Source organism: Macaca nemestrina, chromosome 9 (assembly GCF_043159975.1).
Source record: "Macaca nemestrina isolate mMacNem1 chromosome 9, mMacNem.hap1, whole genome shotgun sequence".
NCBI classification, from domain to species: Eukaryota; Metazoa; Chordata; class Mammalia; order Primates; family Cercopithecidae; genus Macaca; species Macaca nemestrina.
Genome location: NC_092133.1, coordinates 18,875,908 through 18,894,999, shown reverse-complemented (window position 1 = coordinate 18,894,999; position 19,092 = coordinate 18,875,908). Strand labels below are relative to the sequence as shown.

Here is a 19,092-nt window from a genome sequence, read left to right as displayed (position 1 = left end):
ATATAAAATAGTACTTTATCTATAGCAATCTTGACCCACAGTTAATTAGCTGGATCATAGCCAGGAAAGCGCTAAAATGTCAAGGAAATGAAAATTGTCTTTCTATGACTCTCAGGAGTATAAGTAAAACCGGTGAATAGCTGGCAAATCTATTTTTTTCAAGTATAGTCAGAAAAAAAAATACAGGAAAACATTCAAGAATCTCCCTAATGCTGAGAATATATGACAGCAAATTAACTTCCTGACTGTAATGAGGAATAATTGGACATACATCTGAATTTTTATGAGATTTAATGAAATTAGAACCTTGAACACACTTGAGATTAACTTCTTAAAAACTTCATGTTCTAGTGAAACTTAAACCGACCCTCTCAGTTTTCTAGTTATATTTTTAAGGAAGAAAAAAAAATAAAATATCATATAATCACATTTTTAAAAAACTGAGAATCAGCTTATCAATCAAAGGGTCAAATATTCCCTGGCCTAATAGTCATGTGGATACAAATGGTAGAGTCTACGGCACACAAATAGAAGACACAAAGTGCCTTTCTGGCAGTCTGCCCTTCTCTGAATATTACATTTAGAGGGAACAGGCAGAATGTAGACACTAGACCCTGTCACACATTCACTGCACAGGAAGGTCAGACTTATATTGAAGTTCTTCAATGGGATAACCAATACCAGGTCCACGATGCCATTCTTGTCAAGTGGTCAAAAGAAGCCAAGTAGAAGTTACATTTCTGGGCTGGGCACAGTAGCCCACACCTGTAATCCCAGCACTTTGGGAGGCCGAAGTGGGCGGATCACCCGAGGCCAGGAGTTTTGAGACCAGCCTGGCCAAAATGGCAAAACCCCGTCTCTACTAAAAATATAAAAAAACTAGCCAGGCGTGGTGGCACAAGCCTGTAGTATCAGGTACTTGGGAGGATGAGGCAGGAGAATCGCTTGAACACAGGAGGCAAATGTTGCAGTGAGCTGAGATCATGCCATTGCACTCCAGCCTGGGTGACAAGAACGAGACTCTATCTCAAAAAAAAAAAAAAAGAAATTACATTTCTGGTTTTACCACCCAGTTGTCGCACAAACTGAATTAATTCTCTCAATTCTTCCAGAAGTTGTGGCAAAAAGATATAAGCCTCCTTTAGAAATACTTACATATTACTATATGGTAGGGATGCGAAATTACTTATCTTACTAAATATGATTCCATATTCCATGAGAAAGCATGTCCTTGTTTTCATTTTATTTTGCCTATAAAAAAGCAAAACTATGATGTATTCAATATTTTCAGGTAGTTATTACCACCTCCTGAGTTTATGGGCATCCACTACAAAAGGAGGCCAAGATATCCTCAGATACGTGTGATCTTACAGAACCTTGACCTGAGAGGCAGGAGCCCTGTGTTCTCACTTCACGTTGGCCACTAACTAGTTTTGTGACTTTGGGTAAGCTTCAAAATTTTTCAGTATTATTTATCTATTGCTGCTTAACAAATTACCCCAAGCATAGAGGCTTAAAATAACAAACATATTATCACACAGTTTCTGTAGGTTGGGAATTCAGGAGTGGCCTAACAGGTTCCAGAGGGCTCAGGAATTCTCAAGAGGTTATGATAAAGATGTCAGCTGGAACTGCTGTCATCTGAAAGCTTGACTGGGGCCGGGGGATCTGCTTCTAAGCTCACTCATATGGTTGCTGGCAACAGGCTTCAGTTCCTTGCCACGTGGGTCTCTCCAGGGTTGTTTGTGATGTCAGTTGGCTTCCCCCAGAGTGATGACTCGAGCAAGAGGGCAACTAGACAAGAGTGAACACTAGCCTTTAAACCTCATCACAGACATAACATACTTCTGCTGTATTCTACTCTTCACATAAACTGACCCTGGTACACTGCAGGAGGGTACTACACGAGGATGTGAATACCATAAAGTGGGGCTCATTGGGGGATATCTTGGAGGCTGGCTACCACTCTCTGACCCCAGTTTCCTTATCCATAGAGGTCTTTGAACTACAAGATCTTTAAGGTTGATAACCTCCTCTCTCCCCAGTGCTACTCCCAGACCTTGCTTTTCCACTCTCATGTCAAAATTCCTACTCCTTTTAGCTTTAAGCCATTTGGCTATACCAACCTCCACCCCACCTTGTTGCTGTTATTTGTAGACTTCTGGGCCATGGGACAGTCGTCCTCCTCACTCCAAGTCCTGCCATCATCCTCGGACTTCCATGTCCTCGTGGGTGACCCATCCCAAACCATGAACTTTCAGCTTCTTGACCTCATCATCTCTAATGCCTTTCCCATCCACTCCATTTCAATGCCCATCCCCCACATCAACACCCTAAATCTGTCATCAACAAAACTGTCCAACTTCTAAAATAACAAATCCAATCATCTCACTCTCTCACTGTAACTTCCTATTCTTCCAATTCTCTCATCAACTATTCCCAACAGATGGGTCGCCAGACCTTGTCGGAACCTCCAAGAAATTGTCATATCTACTTTCTCCATATCAGCTCCCTCCTGTCTTCATTTCCACTTCATATTAGATTTTAAGGTCCATCACTTGAGCCACTTTCTGAACAGATTCTTCAACTCCTTTAACTCATAGTCCCCTCCTCACACCTGAATGAAAAAAACTTTAGTTCTGATTGATGTCACATGACTATCTTTCTATTACCTACAAACAGATTACCGAAGGTTGCTGGAGAAAAATCACATAACAGTATAGATTGGATACACAGTCATCAAATTCCAAAGCTGCCCACTAGTTCCACAGTCAATGTTTCCCTAGGTAGCACTCTTGCACACACTTAGTGTCTCTGTCTCTCTTTCATTCAATGGGGCTCGAAATTCCATTCCCTTGTATCTTCTCAGAAACTCTGATTTTTTAACCCAGTGCAATCTCACCTCCACCTTTCTGTCTTTCCTGCAGTATCCCTTCCTTATTTTACTCCTCTATTGATATCCTCCTTTGAAAAAAACTATGCTATTCAATGTGGTAGCCACTAGCTGCATGTGACTATTGAGCACTTGAAATACAGCAAGTCCCAACTGATAAATACTCAGCAAGTTTCAAAGACTTAATATAAAAATGTAAATTATCTCATTACATGTTGATTTATGGCCTCCTGGGGCTAAAGTGGGACAGGACAGTTAGACTGGCCTACAATTCCTAAATATTCCGCTCTGTGGCCTAGTATTATGAAGTTTTCTTGTCTACTTCATCTAAGTAACATAACACATTTTTTCCTTATATACACAAGGTTAAATTTCTCACAAAGTTGAACTCACTATAAAAAATACTGTCATTATTTGTGAAGTAAAAGAAATTACTTATTTGCTATTTTACTATTAACTATGTCCACAAAGCAGGTAACTGTGTAATGACTATGTTACTATGTTTTTATCCAATGAAGTTAAGTGCAACTAATTTGTCTCACATGTTTTTTTTTTCCCCCCCACATTTTTTTAATATAATAATGTGCTATTGGCTGGGTGCGGTGGCTCACACCTGTAATCCCAGCACTTTGGGAGGCTCAGGAAGGCGGATCACCTGAGGTCAGGAGTTCAAGACCAGCCTGGCCAACATGGCAAAACCCCATCTCTAACAAAAATATAAAAATTAGCCGAGTGGCCAGGCGCGGTGGCTCAAGCCTGTAATCCCAGCACTTTGGGAGGCCAAGACAGGCGGATCACGAGGTCAGGAGATCGAGACCATCCTGGCTAACATGGTGAAACCCTGTCTCTACTAAAAAATACAAAAAACTAGCCGGGCGTGGTGGCAGGCGCCTGTAGTCCCAGCTACTCAGGAGGCTGAGGCAGGAGAATGGCGTGAACCCAGGAGACGGAGCTTGCAGTGAGCTGAGATCCGGCCACTGCACTCCAGCCTGGGCGACAGAGCGAGACTCCGTCTCAAAAAAAAAAAAAAAATTTTAGCTGAGTGTGGTGGAGCGCGCCTGTAGTCCCAGCTACTTACTAAGAGCCTGAGGAAGAAGAATCATTTGAACCCAGGAGGCAGAGGTTGCAGTGAGCCAAGATTGTACCACTTCACTCCAGACTGGGCGACAAAGCAAGATTCTGTCTCCAAAAAAAAAAAAAAAAAAAAAAGATGGTGGTACAGGCAGGGCACACTGGCTCACACCTGTAATCCCAGCACTTTGGGAAGCTGAGGCAGGAGGATTGCTTGAGCCCAGGACTTCAAGACCAGCCTGAGCAAGACGATGAGACCCTCATGTCTACAAAAATTAAAAAAAAAAAAAATTAGCTGGGCATGGTGGTGTGTATCTGTAGTCCCAGCTACTTGGGAGGCCGAGGTGGGAGGATCATTTGAGCCTGGAGTTCGAGGATGCTGTGAGCTATGCTCATGCCACTACACTCCAGCCTGGGTGACAAAGTAAGACCCTGTCTCTATAAAAAACAAACAAACCAAAACATAGTAGTACAGTATATATGTATATATTTTTTTAATTAATTTTTTTTTTTTTTTTTTTGAGACAGAGTCTCACTGTGTCTCCCAGGCTGGAGTGCAGTGGCGCAATCTCGGCTCACTGCAACCTCCGCCTCCCAGGTTAACGCCATTCTGTTGCTTCAGCCTCCCAAGTAGCTGGGACTATATGTGTGCGCCACCATGCCCAGCTAATTTTTGTATTTTTAGTAGAGACGGGGTGGGTTTCACCATATTGGCAAGGATGGTCTCAATCTTTTGACCTCATGATCTGCCCACCTCAGCCTCCCAAAGTGTTGGGATTACAGGCATGAGCCACTGTGCTCAGCCAGTACGGTATATATTAAGTGCTTAAAACAGGCTCGGCACTAGCTATTATTATTGTGTTACAGTCAGAAATATAGTGCAGGACGATGTTACTCTCCTATGCTGGCACCTCTGCCTCTTCCCAGCCTCCAAATCTTGGAGTACCACTGGGTCATTCCTTGAACCTCTTCTCTTCCTATGAAGGAAGGTGATCACATTTTCACTCCCTTGGTGATTGAATCCAGGTTCATGTAGTTAAAATTCCATTTAGGTCCTGGCTACTCTCTCATTTACATTTCCACACTGACCTCTCCTGTGAGCCCTACACTGGTACATCCAACTGCCTCTTCAGCATCTCCATCTGAATATCTAATAGGCATTTGACAGACTGAAAACAGAACTACTGATCTCCCCCACTCCAAAAACCCACTCCTTACCAGTATTTTCCATATTTACAAATGGCACCACCATTCACAGTTGTTCAGGCCAAAAACCTGGCATCATCCTTTACCTTGCTCTTTTCTCATTCATATCCAATTTCTCAGCAACTCCCACCTGCTCTACCTTTGAAATATATCCAGAGTCCAACTGCTTATCACCACTTCCTCCACTACTCAAGCCACCATCACTTCTTACTGAAATCATAGGAGCCCCCTGTCTGGACTCCCTGCTTTCATTCTTGCCTTTCCCACAGTCTATTTGCCACATAGCATCAGCTGGAATAATTTTTTTTTTTTTTGAGACAGGGTCTCACTCTGTTGCCCAGGCTGAAGTGTAATTGCATGATCTTGGCTCACTGCAACCTCTGCTTCCCAGGCTCAAGTGATTATCCAGGCTCAGCCTCCTGAGTATCTGGGAATCCAGGCATCAGCCACCATACCAGGCTAATCTTTATATTTCTGTAGAGATGGGGTTTTGCCATTTTGCCCAGGCTAGTCTCAAACTCCTGAGCTCAAAGCAATCCACCCATCTCGGCCTCCCAAAGTGCTGAGATTACAGGTGTGAGCCACGGCGCCCAGCCCAGAATAACATTTTTAATGTAAAAAAAGATTGAGTGTGTTTGTTTGAAACCCTCAAATGGCTTCTAGTTTCACTGAAAATAATATCCAAAATCCTTATGCCCTTACCTGATGGTAAGATCCTATGGCAGTCAGTCGTAATGGAAAGGATACTGCCATATTCTAGGAGGTGTTTTGGAAATTTGTGGAGGACTATAGGACCCAGGAGACAGTACTAGACATCCTGTAATATACAGGAAAGTCCTATAAAAGTAAGAATTCCCTCTTGTCCTATGTAACTTTTACATCTCTGGCAGGATATCCATATAGGTGAAGAAACCATTTACTATTAGGTGAGTATTTATTATGCAATATAATTTCCAGGAATGAACCACTCTGTAAATTAATGGGAAATGGTACATTATTTTTTGGAATATTACCAAAAGTTGCTCACTACTTTGGAAAATAACATTATTTTTGGCAACACCACTCTTATTATTTGCATCACCAGTATAACATACCTGAATAACATGGGGGTTGGGGACAGTTGAAAATCCACATATAAGGGTGGGCATGGTGGCTCATGCCTGTAATCCCAGCACTCTGGGAGGCCGAGGTGGGCTGATCATTTGAGATTAGTAGTTCAAGACTAGCCTGGCCAACAGAGTGAAGCCCCATCTCTACTAAAAATACAAAAATTAGCCAGGCATGGTGCATGCCTGTAATCCCAGCTACTTGGAAGCCTGAGACAGGAGAATTGCTTGAACCCCGAAAGTGGAGGTTGCAGTGAGCCGAGATTGTGCCACTGCACTCCAGCCTGGGTGACAAGAGCGAGACTCCGACTCGAAAAAGAAAAGAAAAAGAAAATCCACATAAAACGTTTGACTCCCCTGAAACTTAACTACTAATAGCCTACTGTTGACTGGAAGCCTTACCAATAATACAAACAGTCGATTAACACACATTTTATATGGTACTTATACATTACATACTGCATTCTTATAATAAAGTAAGCCAGAGAAAAGAAAATACTATTCAGAAAATGATGCCAGGCTCAGTGGTTCATGTTTGTGATCCCAGCACTTTGGGAAACTGAGGCAGGAGGATCACTTGATAACAGGAGTTTGAGACCAGCCTGGACAACATAGCAAAACCCTGTCTCCATTTTTAAAAAAACTTTTTAAACCAAGATCATCATAAAAAAAAAAGAAAATGTATTTACTATGTATTAAGTAGAAGTAGATCATCATAAAGGTCTTTGTCATCTTTACACTGAGTAGGCTGAGGAAGAGAAGGGGTTGGTCTTGCTCTCTCAGGGGTGGCAGAGGCAGAAAAAGTCCACATAGAAGTGGGCCCACACAGCTCAAACCCATGTCGTTTAACGGCCGACTGTATTTACAGCTGCCCCACCTACAGACATGCTGACTCCATATATAAACATCTGTTTCACCACATCCTTTATTGTAATTGAGTCTCTGTAGTTATGTGTTAAAACATTCATAATTGTATTCCATCAGTTCTAAACCCACCCTTGTAAATTCGGCTTTGTGGTCTGGGTCTGGGAGCCTGCAAACGCTTCCTTTTTTTGCCAGGTAGTTCTCTGTTCGGTTCTGCCTGTAGTGGGTGCTAGAGGGAGAGTAGGAGGCAGAAGCCGGGACTGCCTCTTCTGCTCTGTGCTGTTCCTATCAGTGTTACCTCAGCAACAGCACTTTCCTCTGTGCATTGGTGGCTTTAGTCTCTCACTTTTTTGGGCACTTCCAAAATTAGCTTTAAGGTGCCCCCTCTGAGGCCCCAGTACCAGCAGGGCAGGATCTCTTCCTCAGGGATCTAAGCCCCGGCTCTATGGGGCCCTCCTCCGAGCCTCCAGTTTCTAAAAAACACAAACTTCTCTTCTTCCCTTTGTTCCCCTGGAAGTTTATGACCTCTGGACCTTGATGTCTACCTGTCACTTTTTTTAAGCAAAAGTCCCATGGAACTCTTTTTTTTTTTTATTTTTTAAAAATTTTTTTGAGATGGAGTCTCGCTCTGTCACCCAGGCTGGAGTGCAGTGGCACTGCAACCTCTGCCTCCTGGGCTCAGGTGATCCTCTGCCTCAATCTCCTAAGTTGCTGGGACCACAGGTGCAAGCCACCATACCCAGCTAATTTCTTTGTGTGTGTGTGTGTGTGTAAAATAAAAATACATTTTGCCATGTTGGCCAGGCTGGTCTCGAACTCCTGACCTCAAGTGATTCACCTGCCTCGGCCTCCCAAAGTGCTGGAATTACAGGCATGAGCCACCGCGCTTAGCCCATAACACATTTCTTATATTACATTCTCTCTGCTGAAATGACTAGTGTGGTTTCTGTTTCCTGAGTACACCCTAACCAATGTGGTACCTGGTGACAGAGTACTCCCAGGAAATAAACTCTCAAAAAATGGGATTTAGGATTGTTTGGTTATGTCTTCAACTTTGAAAGCAGTACTGAACTCTTTGTTAATTGGAAATTGGAACCTAGTGGTTTGCGGATATGCAGGGCATATGAGGAACAAAATTATCACCTGTAGTTGTTTGTGTGAAGTGTCTACGTTTTACTGAAACAAGTGGCTTGAAAGACCAAGTGGCTATGGTAGTAATAAAGACTGTAAGAACTGTGGGGTGGATTAGCTGCTTCTGACTACACTAAAGAGAATACAGAAAAAAAAATCAGAGTTAGTGTTTTTTTTGTTTTGGTTTGATTTTTTGTTTTCTTTTTTAATGGAGTCTTGCAACGTTGTCCAGGCTGGCTTCAAACTCCTGGGCTCAGGCAATCCTTCAACCTCAGCCTCCTGAGTAGCTGGGATTACAGGTGTACATCACTGCGCCCAGCTTAAAACCAGGGTTTTAAAGATTCATCCCACATGGGCATGATGGCTCACACCTGTAATCCCAGCACTTTGGGAGGCCAAGGAAGGTGGATCACTTGAGGTCAGGAGTTTGAGAGCAGCCTGGACAACATGGCAAAACCCTATCTCTACTAAAAATACAAAAATTAGCCAGGCCTGGTGGCAGGTGCCTGTAATCCCAGCTATTTGAGAGGCTGAGGCAAGAGAATCGCTTGAACCAGGAGGTGGAGGCTGCAGTGAACCAAGATCAGGCCACTGCACTCCAGCCTGGGCAACAGAATTAGACTCTGTCTCAAAAAAAAAAAAAAAAAAAAATCATCTCAAATCACAAAGAACTACAGAGAATCCATGATGGCCCTAAGATAATCTACTATTTTTTTTATATAGCTATAGAGTCAAACTTACTGAAAATCAGGCCCAAAATTTGGTTGTCTGGGTTGCAAAATGATAACTTCAGTTGAATTCACAGACTTGTCATAAGACATACTATCTTATATTTATGACACTCAGAGGGAGTAGACCAGAGACTTGTAATGGGGTCCTCTAAGTGTAACTGAACAAAGTTGAAATGTTGTAACTCCCAAGTCTCTCCAAGCCTCTCTTGCAAGAAGAAATAGAATAGTCTACCCTCCTGTGTGTCTGAGGAGACAAGGTTTGCTTAAAGATCCTGTACAGCTCAGGGAAGTTGCCTTGCAAAGAGATTCCTATCCTCAAGACCCTCCCTGACCACTCCTGAATGACTCTAGACTCATAACTGGAGTCAAATATCAGGATCCTCTAAGGTGATGAGTGTTAAGTTTAACCCAGGAAGACATAGCTCATATGCTGAAAGAATTTCCAGACTTTTCTAATATGTAGAGAGATTGGGAAGTATGTAGAAAAAACCTAGGAAATATGTTAGAAATGAATTTGACAAGTGGTACTTGAAAAGGAAAGACATAAAATTAGATCATATCAAATGTACTCATATGAATGCATTTACAAGAGATTCTGGGTTTAAGGTGTGTGAACTAGCACCGCTGGAAGCAGCTCTAACAGTTTGCTTGGCTGACTGATTGAACTTTGGGCTCAATGTTCTACAAAGTTGACCTGTTAGAATGTCCTTGGCATAGACACGGAGGAGTGTACTCATAGATCAGAGGAACAGAATGTGAAGCTCATTTATCATTTGCAATATGCACATCCATCCCCCATTATATCCTTCCGGAAGGCTAAGAAAGCACTCTGTTCATTATTCCATGAGAAATGCATTAATGAAGTGAGAGCAAGCATCCTTGAGAAGCTCCGTGATGGTGAGATGACAGTAAGAGAGGCTGCCAATGAGACAGTGGAAATGATGGGATTCAGAAGAGATACAGGCCACGTGGAAGCACTTAACTAACAGAAACATGGTAGAGGAAATTACTGTAATGACAGCAGAAAGTACTGGAATATAATCAAAATGTCTTAACCTAGCAGACTATGGATCATGATACATCTTGGAATAAATGGTCAGCCTACTGAAGTATCACTTGATCAATACAACAGTAAGAACTCTATGTCTGGTGGCTAGAAATCTGAATCAAATTACATTAAAGTCTTGACCTCTTACCAAGTTTCTAGATGTTAGGCAGCTCTTGAATCCAGGGTCTCTTGAGTGATGGGGAGGTTTAGTCCTCTTGAGGAAAGACTGTACAAAAATGTAAAAGGAATATAATATACATCTTCCTCCAAGTCATTCCCAAAGGGGCCTGTGGACATTTTTCTAAGGTTACCGTACACTAGAGAAAGAATACCCAAGTTTTTTGAGAACTTCTATACACTAGCCCTAAACTGATACAATTTCTTGAAGATCCATAATAATACTGTGTTCCACCAGTCAAAGTGGTAGCTTATAATGTTCATGTAATAAATAGTATTTTGGCCTAAGTTCATCTACATACCCATCCTATGGTGATTTCCCCCGTCTCTGACTGTATAATTAGAATAGACATGCTTGGCAACAGGCAGAATCCCTGCAATGGTTCTTTGACTGGTGAAGTAAAGACTGTTATGGTAGGAAGGCTGATGTGGAAGCCCTTGAAACTTTTTCTTCCTATCAAAATCATAAACCAAAAGCAAAACCGCATCCCTGGAGGTAACTGCAGAGATTCATGCAAAAATCAAAGATGTGAAAAATACAGATCTGGTGATTACTATTATATTCCCATTTATTTCACCTGTCCGGCCTGTACAGCAGGTAAATAGGTCTTAGAAAATGACTGTGAATAATCATACTCTTAAGTGGTAACTCCAACCTCAGATGCTGTTCTACTATGTTTTCTTTATTGAAGCAAATCAACACAGTCGCAGCACCTGGCATATAGCTATTGCTCTGGCAAGTGCTTTTTATTCTCTATTACCAATTTGCAAGGACCACTAGAAGAAATTTGGTTTCTAGGGACATCTTATGATTGTATCTTAGGGCGATGCCAACTTTCCTGCTGTCGGCCCTTTTTTTTTTTTTTTTTTTTTTTTTTTGAGACAGGCTAGAGTACAGTTGCACGATCTCAACTCACTACAACCTCTGCCTCCCAGGTTCAAACGATTCTCCTGCCTCAGCCTCCCAGGTAGCTGGGTCTACAGGTGTGAGCCACCATGGCTGGCTAATTTTTGTATTTTTAGTAGAGACAGGGTTTCACTATGTTGACCAGGCTGGTCTTGAACTCCTGAGCTCAAGTGATCCACCCACCTCGGCCTCCCAAAGTACTGGGATTTACAGGTGTGAGCCACCTCACCCAGCCTCCTGCTGTCAGCTTTAATCTCATCTGCAGAAATTTCAATCATCTTGACACTCTATAGAATGTCACAATGATCTGCTGCATTATGCTTATTTTACCTAATAAGCAAAGTGATGGCATTATTCTGATTTGACTTAATAAGCAGAAAGTAGCAAGCCCCTTAGATGTCTTATTAAGGCACGTTAGAGGCAGAGGGTTGAAGAAAACCTCCATAAGTAGGCCTCCAAGGCCTACGCTGAATTTCTAGGGATTCAGTGGTTTGGAACACGTCAGGATACCTCCTCCAAAATGAAATATAAGTTACTATACTTTGTATTGTGTATTACTAAAAAGAAGACATGATGATTTGGGGGCCTTCTTGAATTTTTGGAGATATTACGTGCTATTATTGTACACTACTCCAACCCATTTTCCCAGTTGCCTGTAAGGCTGTTGGTTCTGAGTAGAGAGTAGAGCAAAAGAAGGTTATGAAGTAGATCCAGGATGTAATGCAGGCTGTCTTGCCCATTGGGCTTGATGACTCAACAGATCCAGTGATGCTCAGTGTCTGTGGCATATAGGGATGTTATGTGGAGTCTCTGGTAAACCCCAGTAGGAGGGTCCACAGGTCTCTGGAGCAAAGTCACGCCCTCTTCTACTATCATGATTCCTATTTTGAGAAAAAGCTCCTGTATTACTACTAGGCCTAAACATGGGACATTAAGTAATTGTGCAATCCGAGCTGCCATCACGAACACTGGTATCTAACCCACCAAAGCATAATGTTGAGTATGGATAACAGCAATCCTTCATTCAGTGGAAACAGCATATAAGAAATTAGGCTCAAGTAGGTTCAATGTACAAGTTGCATGAGCAAGTGACTCAATATCTTACAACACTTACTCCTGAGGTCTTGCTGCCTCTCCTTCAGTCCATGCCTATGGTCTCATGAGAGGATTCTTCTTCATCAGCTAAGGGGAAAAAAATGAAGGCCTGATTTACAGATACTGCTTCATGACATGCTGGCACCAACCAGAATGGCACCAACCTACAATGTTTCAACTCCAAGGACTGTCCTTAAAAAAGAGGTGAGAAATAAAATCCTCCCAGTGGGCAAAACATCAAACAGTACATTTGGTTGTTTTGCTTTTTCTGGGCCAAGAGATGGTCACAAATATGGATCTATACTGATTCATGAAGAGTACGAAATAAGACTGGAATGTCTTCTGCCAGAAAGCAAGAAAATGCTCAAAGAAGGATGGTGACCTGTAAAAAAGAAAAAAGAAAAAAAAGAAAAAGCCAGCCAGCCTGCAGGGACTCCCACTGTCTAAAATTTGAGAATCAAATAATAACATGAAGACAAAGAAGAGGAAGGGTGCAGTGGCTCACGCCTGGAATCCCAGCACCTTGACAGGCTGAGGCAGGCAGATCACTTGAGTTCAGGAGTTTGAGACTAGCCTGGACAATATGGTGAAACCCCATCTCTACTAAAAATACAAAAAAATTAGCCAGGTGAGGTGACACGCACCTGTAATTCCAGCTACTCGGGAGACTGAGGCAGGAGAATTGCTTGAACCTAGGAGGCAGAGTTTGTAGTGAGCTGAGATTGAGCCATTGCCCTCTAGCCTGGGTGACATAGAGAGACTCCACCTAAAAAAAACAAAACAAAACAAAAGACAAAGAAGAAAAAATAATAGTAATGGTTTATAACTCTTTGATTAAAATAAGAAACTGTAAGTCCACAGTGATAGAATTAAATTGAAAGTGTGACAAAGAACAGGATACTTACATACATAGGAAAAGAGTAACTTATCAGTGGAGAAGTCTGGTGGTCTCCACTTTAACCAATAGATCAAACTGAAAATAGGTGGCCAGGCGTGGTGGCTCACGACTGTAATCCCAGCACTTTGGGAGGCCAAGGCAGGTGGTTCACTTGAGGTCAAGAGTTCGAGACCAGCCTGACCAACATGGTGAAACCTCATCTCTACTAAAAATACAAAAAAAAAAAGAAAATTAGCCAGGCGTGGTCACACATACCTGTAATCCCAGTTATTCGGGAGGCTGATTCAGAAGAATCGCTCAAATGCGGGAGGCGGAGGTTGCAGTGAAATGAGATCGTGCGATTGCACTTCAGCCTGTGTGACAAGAGCAAAATTCCATCTCAAAAAAAAAAAAAAAAAGATAGGAAGGAAGGAAGGAAGGAAGGAAGGAAGGAAGGAAGGAAGGAAGGAAGGAAGGAAGGAAAGCAGGAAGGAAGGAAGGAAGGAAGGAAGAAAATAGGTGCCACCTGATAGGATGCACAGGAAGAAAATGTCTCTCTCTGGCAGGCCTTCCAGGAATGCACATCTGAATCTAATTATGAGAGAACGCTGGGAACCTAAATTAAAGGCCATTTGACAAAATAACCAGCCTATAATCTTCAAAAATGTCAAGTCATGAAAGGCAAGGAAAGACCAAGAAACTGTTCCAGACTGAAGGACGCTAAAGAGGCATGACAACTAAATACACCATGGGATTCTGAACTGGATCCTTTTACTATAAAGGATATTGAAACAACTGCTGAAATCTGAAGTGGGGTCGGCAGATGAGGTAACAGCAATTTCAACACTGATACTGATTTCAATACACAGATGCTGGTTATTGTAGTGGGTTGAATGGTGTCCCCCGAAAAGATATGTCTTCATCTTAATCTCTGAAACCTGTGACCTCATTTGAAAAAAGCATCTTTGCAGATGTAGTTAACTTAAGAATCTTGAAATGAGATCATTCTGGATTATCTAGGTGAGCTGTAAATCCAATGACAAGTGTCCTCAGAAGAGACACACAGAGAAGAGAAGACGCAAGATGAGAATGCCGTGTGAAGAGGGGGGCAGAAATTAGAGCGATGCGGCCACAAGCCAAGGAGCGCCTGGAGCTACCAAAAGCTGGAAGGAGCAAGGAAGGATCCTCCCCTGGAGCCTTGGGGTTTAGGGGAGGCACAGCCCTGCTGACACCTTCATTTCAGATTTCTGGCCTCCAGACTATGAGAAAATAAATTTCTGTTATTTTAAGCCATCAGGTTTGTGGTAATTCGTTATGACAGCCCCAGGAAACTAATATAGTTGGATTGCGGTTACATCAAAGAATGTTCTTGTTTGCAGGAAATACACACTAAAGTACATAGGAGTGATAGACATAATGTCAGCAGCTTACCCTCAAATGGTGCAGGTGTTTTGAACTGTATTTGCACCTCTATTATAATTTTTAAATTGTTTTGAAATTTTAAAACTATTTTAAAACATCACTAGAGCAGTTGCCAGATCATGGAGGTTAGCAAGATTGCAACTTCCCAAGACCACTCCAAGCCACGCCTTAGTGATGGCCCAGACTCCAAAGGATATGGGAATCACAGAGTACAAATAAAGAGTAATAAATCAGGTGTTGGAGTTTGCCTTCCAATATGTGTCTGCAATTATAGACTACGCAAAAATTTATTCAAGCCACCCTAAGAAACCTCCTCTTGAGGGATACAATGTGAGGCTAGTGACCCAGTGTTGCGAAGACCTAGTTCTCCCCTCAAGTCATTCTTTACCAGTTATTACTTTTGGCAGGCAATTCTCCATGGCATTTCAACTTACCCTGGACTAGCTTTACAAGGATGTGTGTCTAGCATAGTGTCTCCTTCCAGGTCAGAGGGCCGATGTGTTTCCTGACCAGGATCGTAGAGATAGAGACACCCAGAGACATTCCAGGATAGAAAAGTTTCCCTCTCCTCAGGAAAGATTTGCTTACATTCCAGAATACTTAAAGATAATGTCTCTCTCCAGAGAGGAGGATGGGCAGGTTTGCTAGCTGCCCCCTTATAAGATTGGAGGATTCCTATGCTTAGCGTTTCTCAGTTGTGACACAAACTTGTGTATGTAGCATCTACCTGAGGTTGATCCACACTGACTCCTATGGGACTTCAGTGCACAGGGAACTGATGGAAGCATGAAGCCTGTTTAAGTCTGTTTTGTGTTGTTACAACAGAATACCACAGACTGGGTAATTTATTAAAAAGAAATTTATTTCTCATAGTTCTGGAGGCTGGGAAGTTCAGTATCAAGATAATAGCATTTGGCGAGGGCCTCCTTGCTGCATCGTCCCACGTCAGAAGGTGGGAGGGCAAGAGAACATGACAGTGGGAGAGAAAGGGCTGAATTCCAACTCGTTTTTTTTTTTTTTTTTTTTTTTTTTTTTTTTTTTTTTTGAGACAGAGTCTAGCTCTGTCACCCAGGCTGGAGTGCAGTAGCACGATCTCGGCTCACTGCAACCTCTGCCTCCTGAGCTCAACCAATTCTCCTGTCTCAGCCTCATGAGTAGCTGAGAAACCACAGGTGCGTGCCACCATGCCAAGCTAATTTTTGCATTTTTAGTAGAGACGGGGTTTCACCATGTTGGCCAGGCTGGTCTCGAACTACTGGCCTCAGTGATCCACCCGCCTCAGCCTCCCAAAGTGCTGGAATTACAGGCATGAGCCACCACACCTGGCCTGAACTCCCTTTTATAATAATCCCACTTTGACAATAACCCACTTCTGTAATAATGACAGTAATCCATTCATGAGGACAGAGCCCTCACGATCTAATCATCTCTTATTAGGCCCCACCTCCCAACACTGTTGCATTGGGGATTAAGTTTTCAACACATGAATTCTGGGGGGACACATGCAAACCTCGGCGGACACATGCGAACCAGAGGAAAGCTCATACTTCCTGCTGTGACCCAAGTAATAAAGTTTCTAATTCCCCCTTGGACTTGTTTCCTTCCCAGTCAAATCTGTGGAAGTATGACAAGCAACCCTACCAGCCTCCCAACACCCTGCTGCTTGGGAACTGCTTGACTTCTTGACCATTACAAGATGGAAAAATCAAACCCCTTTATTTATTGATTAAGCCATATGCAGAACCTAGATTGTTACCTGACACATACTGCTTAATAGCTCCAAACTACAGATTGAAGTCCTCACTTCAAAAGGGATCTTTCTGAAGAAGATCAGTTTCACAGCTAAGAGTCAGTGCTGCTAGCAGACCTACTACCTCTGTTGTCTGTACCATGGCTCCTTAAACAGTGACAGCATCAATTCAAAAGTTCACAGTATAGATTTCACTTTCACAGTCCATGCCTGTCAAGTCACTTCCTGAAACAATGTCAGTTCAAAAGAGTTCTCATTAAGCCAACGGCAGTTCAAAACTGTTCTCATTAAGCCACCAAAAATTGGAACCCAAAATTCTTATCACCATCAACATAGTTTCAGGATAAAATGCAATGAATGACTCAAATCCATTTGAAAAGAAAATACAATAAAATACAATGATAACTACTCTACCACAGGTAAAAACTATGGTCGTGCCTTGATGCATTTCAGGGTAATAAAATGAAGCATTCTAGGTCTTCTCAAGTTATATCTTAGAAAACTTAAAGGTAACTGCTAAAACCTATGACACTGGTTTTACAGGGTATGAGTGGAAAAAACGGAAGGAATAATGGAAGGAAAAATCACACTTCCCTAAATACAATTTTACCATTTTATATAGGTCTATATTAGATAGGACTAATATTCAGTTAGAGATTCAGAACCATTAGGACCACACATGTGGATGTATTACTGGGATTTGACCGTATGCAGTAATGGTAGCTGATAAAGTCTAGAAGGCTGTTGCCTTCATATCTAATACTGCAGCTTGAAGTCTGCAGGGCAGGCAGTTGGGAAGAAGGCTGTCAGGGGATGCAAAGCAGCAAGGACAAGATGGAACCCAGGAGCATTGACTGGTACCCATGTCAGGCTCTCTCTGTCTCCAACCTTCATGATGTGGGTATCCTGCAGAAGAACCCAGTGCTCTTTGTCATAGAGATAAACACACATCTGGTTGAGGATACACAGTCAGATGAGGAGTCAGTGAAGCTGAAGGAAGATCCAGGGAAAGATGGAACAGCTGCAGCTTGGTTCCTGCCCCACAGCAAGGAGATAAGCCAGCAGATAAAATAACAATATGCATGGGCCACAAAAGCACCTGGAGACCCTTCCCCAGCCTCTAAGCACAAAAAACAATACTCTTGATATAGTTGCTCCTCCACTCTGTCCTCCAAATCTCACACAAGTATGTCGCTTGTGGCACACCCTTACCTGGAAACATAGGAAAGGAAATTATGGGAAACACAGTTCAGCCTAACCAGATCAACACACTACAAAACCTCTACAGTCCATCTTTTGTCATCTTGGCATGTATCACTTTAAATCACAATTTCCATATGAAGACAATTCAAAATTTAGGCTTCTACTTAACGGAGTACAACTATCTTGTGCACAATTAACAACACACCAACTACTTTTCCAAAAGAGGCTATAAAATCTGTCTCTTGCTCTTTGGGCATTCTTTGAGCTAATTCATACTCTCCCTTTGATATATTGTAGTTTAAATACTGAGAAGATGGAAAATAAGAGTGGGAAGAAAACAAGTTTTTTGAAAAAAAATACAATGACAACTACTCTACCACATGTAAAAACTATGGTGTAGCTTTGATGCATTTCAGGGTAATGAAATGGGGCATTCTAGATTGTCTCAAGTTTCTACATACCAACAGGCCAAGCATGGTGGCTCGTGTCTGTAATATCAGCACTTTAGGAGGCGGAGGTGTGAGGATCACTTGAGCCCAAGAGTTCAAAACCAGCCAGGGCAGCATAGTGAGATACCATCTCGACAAAAAATAAAAAATTTTATAAAGTATACATACAAATATATCCATATCAAAATAAGGAAGAAATACAACTGCACTAGCTCATTTCTACAACTGGTCATGCGGTCATATGGTCAGAGCTAGTATATACTACCTTCTTTTTTTTTTTATTATTCTTTTTTTTTTTTTTTTGAGATGGAGTTTCGCTCTTGTCGCCCAGATTGGAGTGCAATGGCACAATCTCGGCTCACCACAACCTCTGTCTTCCAGGTTCAAGTGATTCTCCTGCCTCAGCCTCCCGAGTAGCTAGGATTACAGGCATGCACCACCATGCCTGGCTAATTTTGTATTTTTAGTAGAGACAGGGTTTCTCCATGTTGGTCAGGCTGGTCTTGAACTCCCGATCTCAGGTGACCTGCCTACCTCAGCCTCCCAAAGTGCTGGGATTACAGGCATGAGCCACTGCACCCGGCCCATATATACCACCTTCTACCACTTATTCCACATCCCTTTGCCCTCAGGAAGCACCTCAGCAGGTTGTGGTTCCTTGGACCCAAACCATTAGGAGAAAAGCCTGAATTGCATTGTCATAAAAGGGACATACATAAGCATAAAGAGGTCAATCCACCAGAAGGGACCAAAAGTCAAAATCTGAACATACACATAACATAGCTTCAAAATATTAACATATAAAGCAAAACTTGGCATAACTAAAAGTAGAAAAAGTCACAATAGTGGCTCCACCAGAGTGGGAGCCAATCACACATCTCGAAAGCTGACAGAACATGCAGACAAATAATCATTAAGGATACAGAAGATCAGAACCACAATGTTAACAAACTTGACTGAGAACATTGCCTCCAACAATGACAAAATACATACTATATGATCCCATTTACATAAAGTTCAAAACAAGGCTGGGCATGGTGGCTCACACCTATAATCCCTGCACTTTGGGAGGCCGAGGCGGACTACTTGAGGCCAGGAGTTCGAGACCAGCCTGGCCAACATGGCAAAACCCCGTCTCTACTAAAAATATGAAAATTAGCTG

The 19,092-nt window shown here is 42.3% G+C and overlaps 1 protein-coding gene across 2 annotated transcripts in view; it reads right to left on the bottom strand.

The window, feature by feature from the left end:
* Positions 1 to 19,092, bottom strand: part of LOC105467111 (actin binding LIM protein 1) — a 389,869-nt gene that overhangs the window by 362,564 nt on the left and 8,213 nt on the right. Inside the window, exon 1 of one of the 2 annotated variants that reach the window (XM_071069075.1) lies at positions 10,199 to 10,272. The exons of the other annotated variant lie outside the window; for it this stretch is intronic. The gene's annotated coding sequence lies outside the window, so the exon portion shown is untranslated. Of the gene's footprint in view, positions 1 to 10,198; positions 10,273 to 19,092 lie in introns of those variants that run through there. 2 annotated transcript variants of the gene reach the window in all.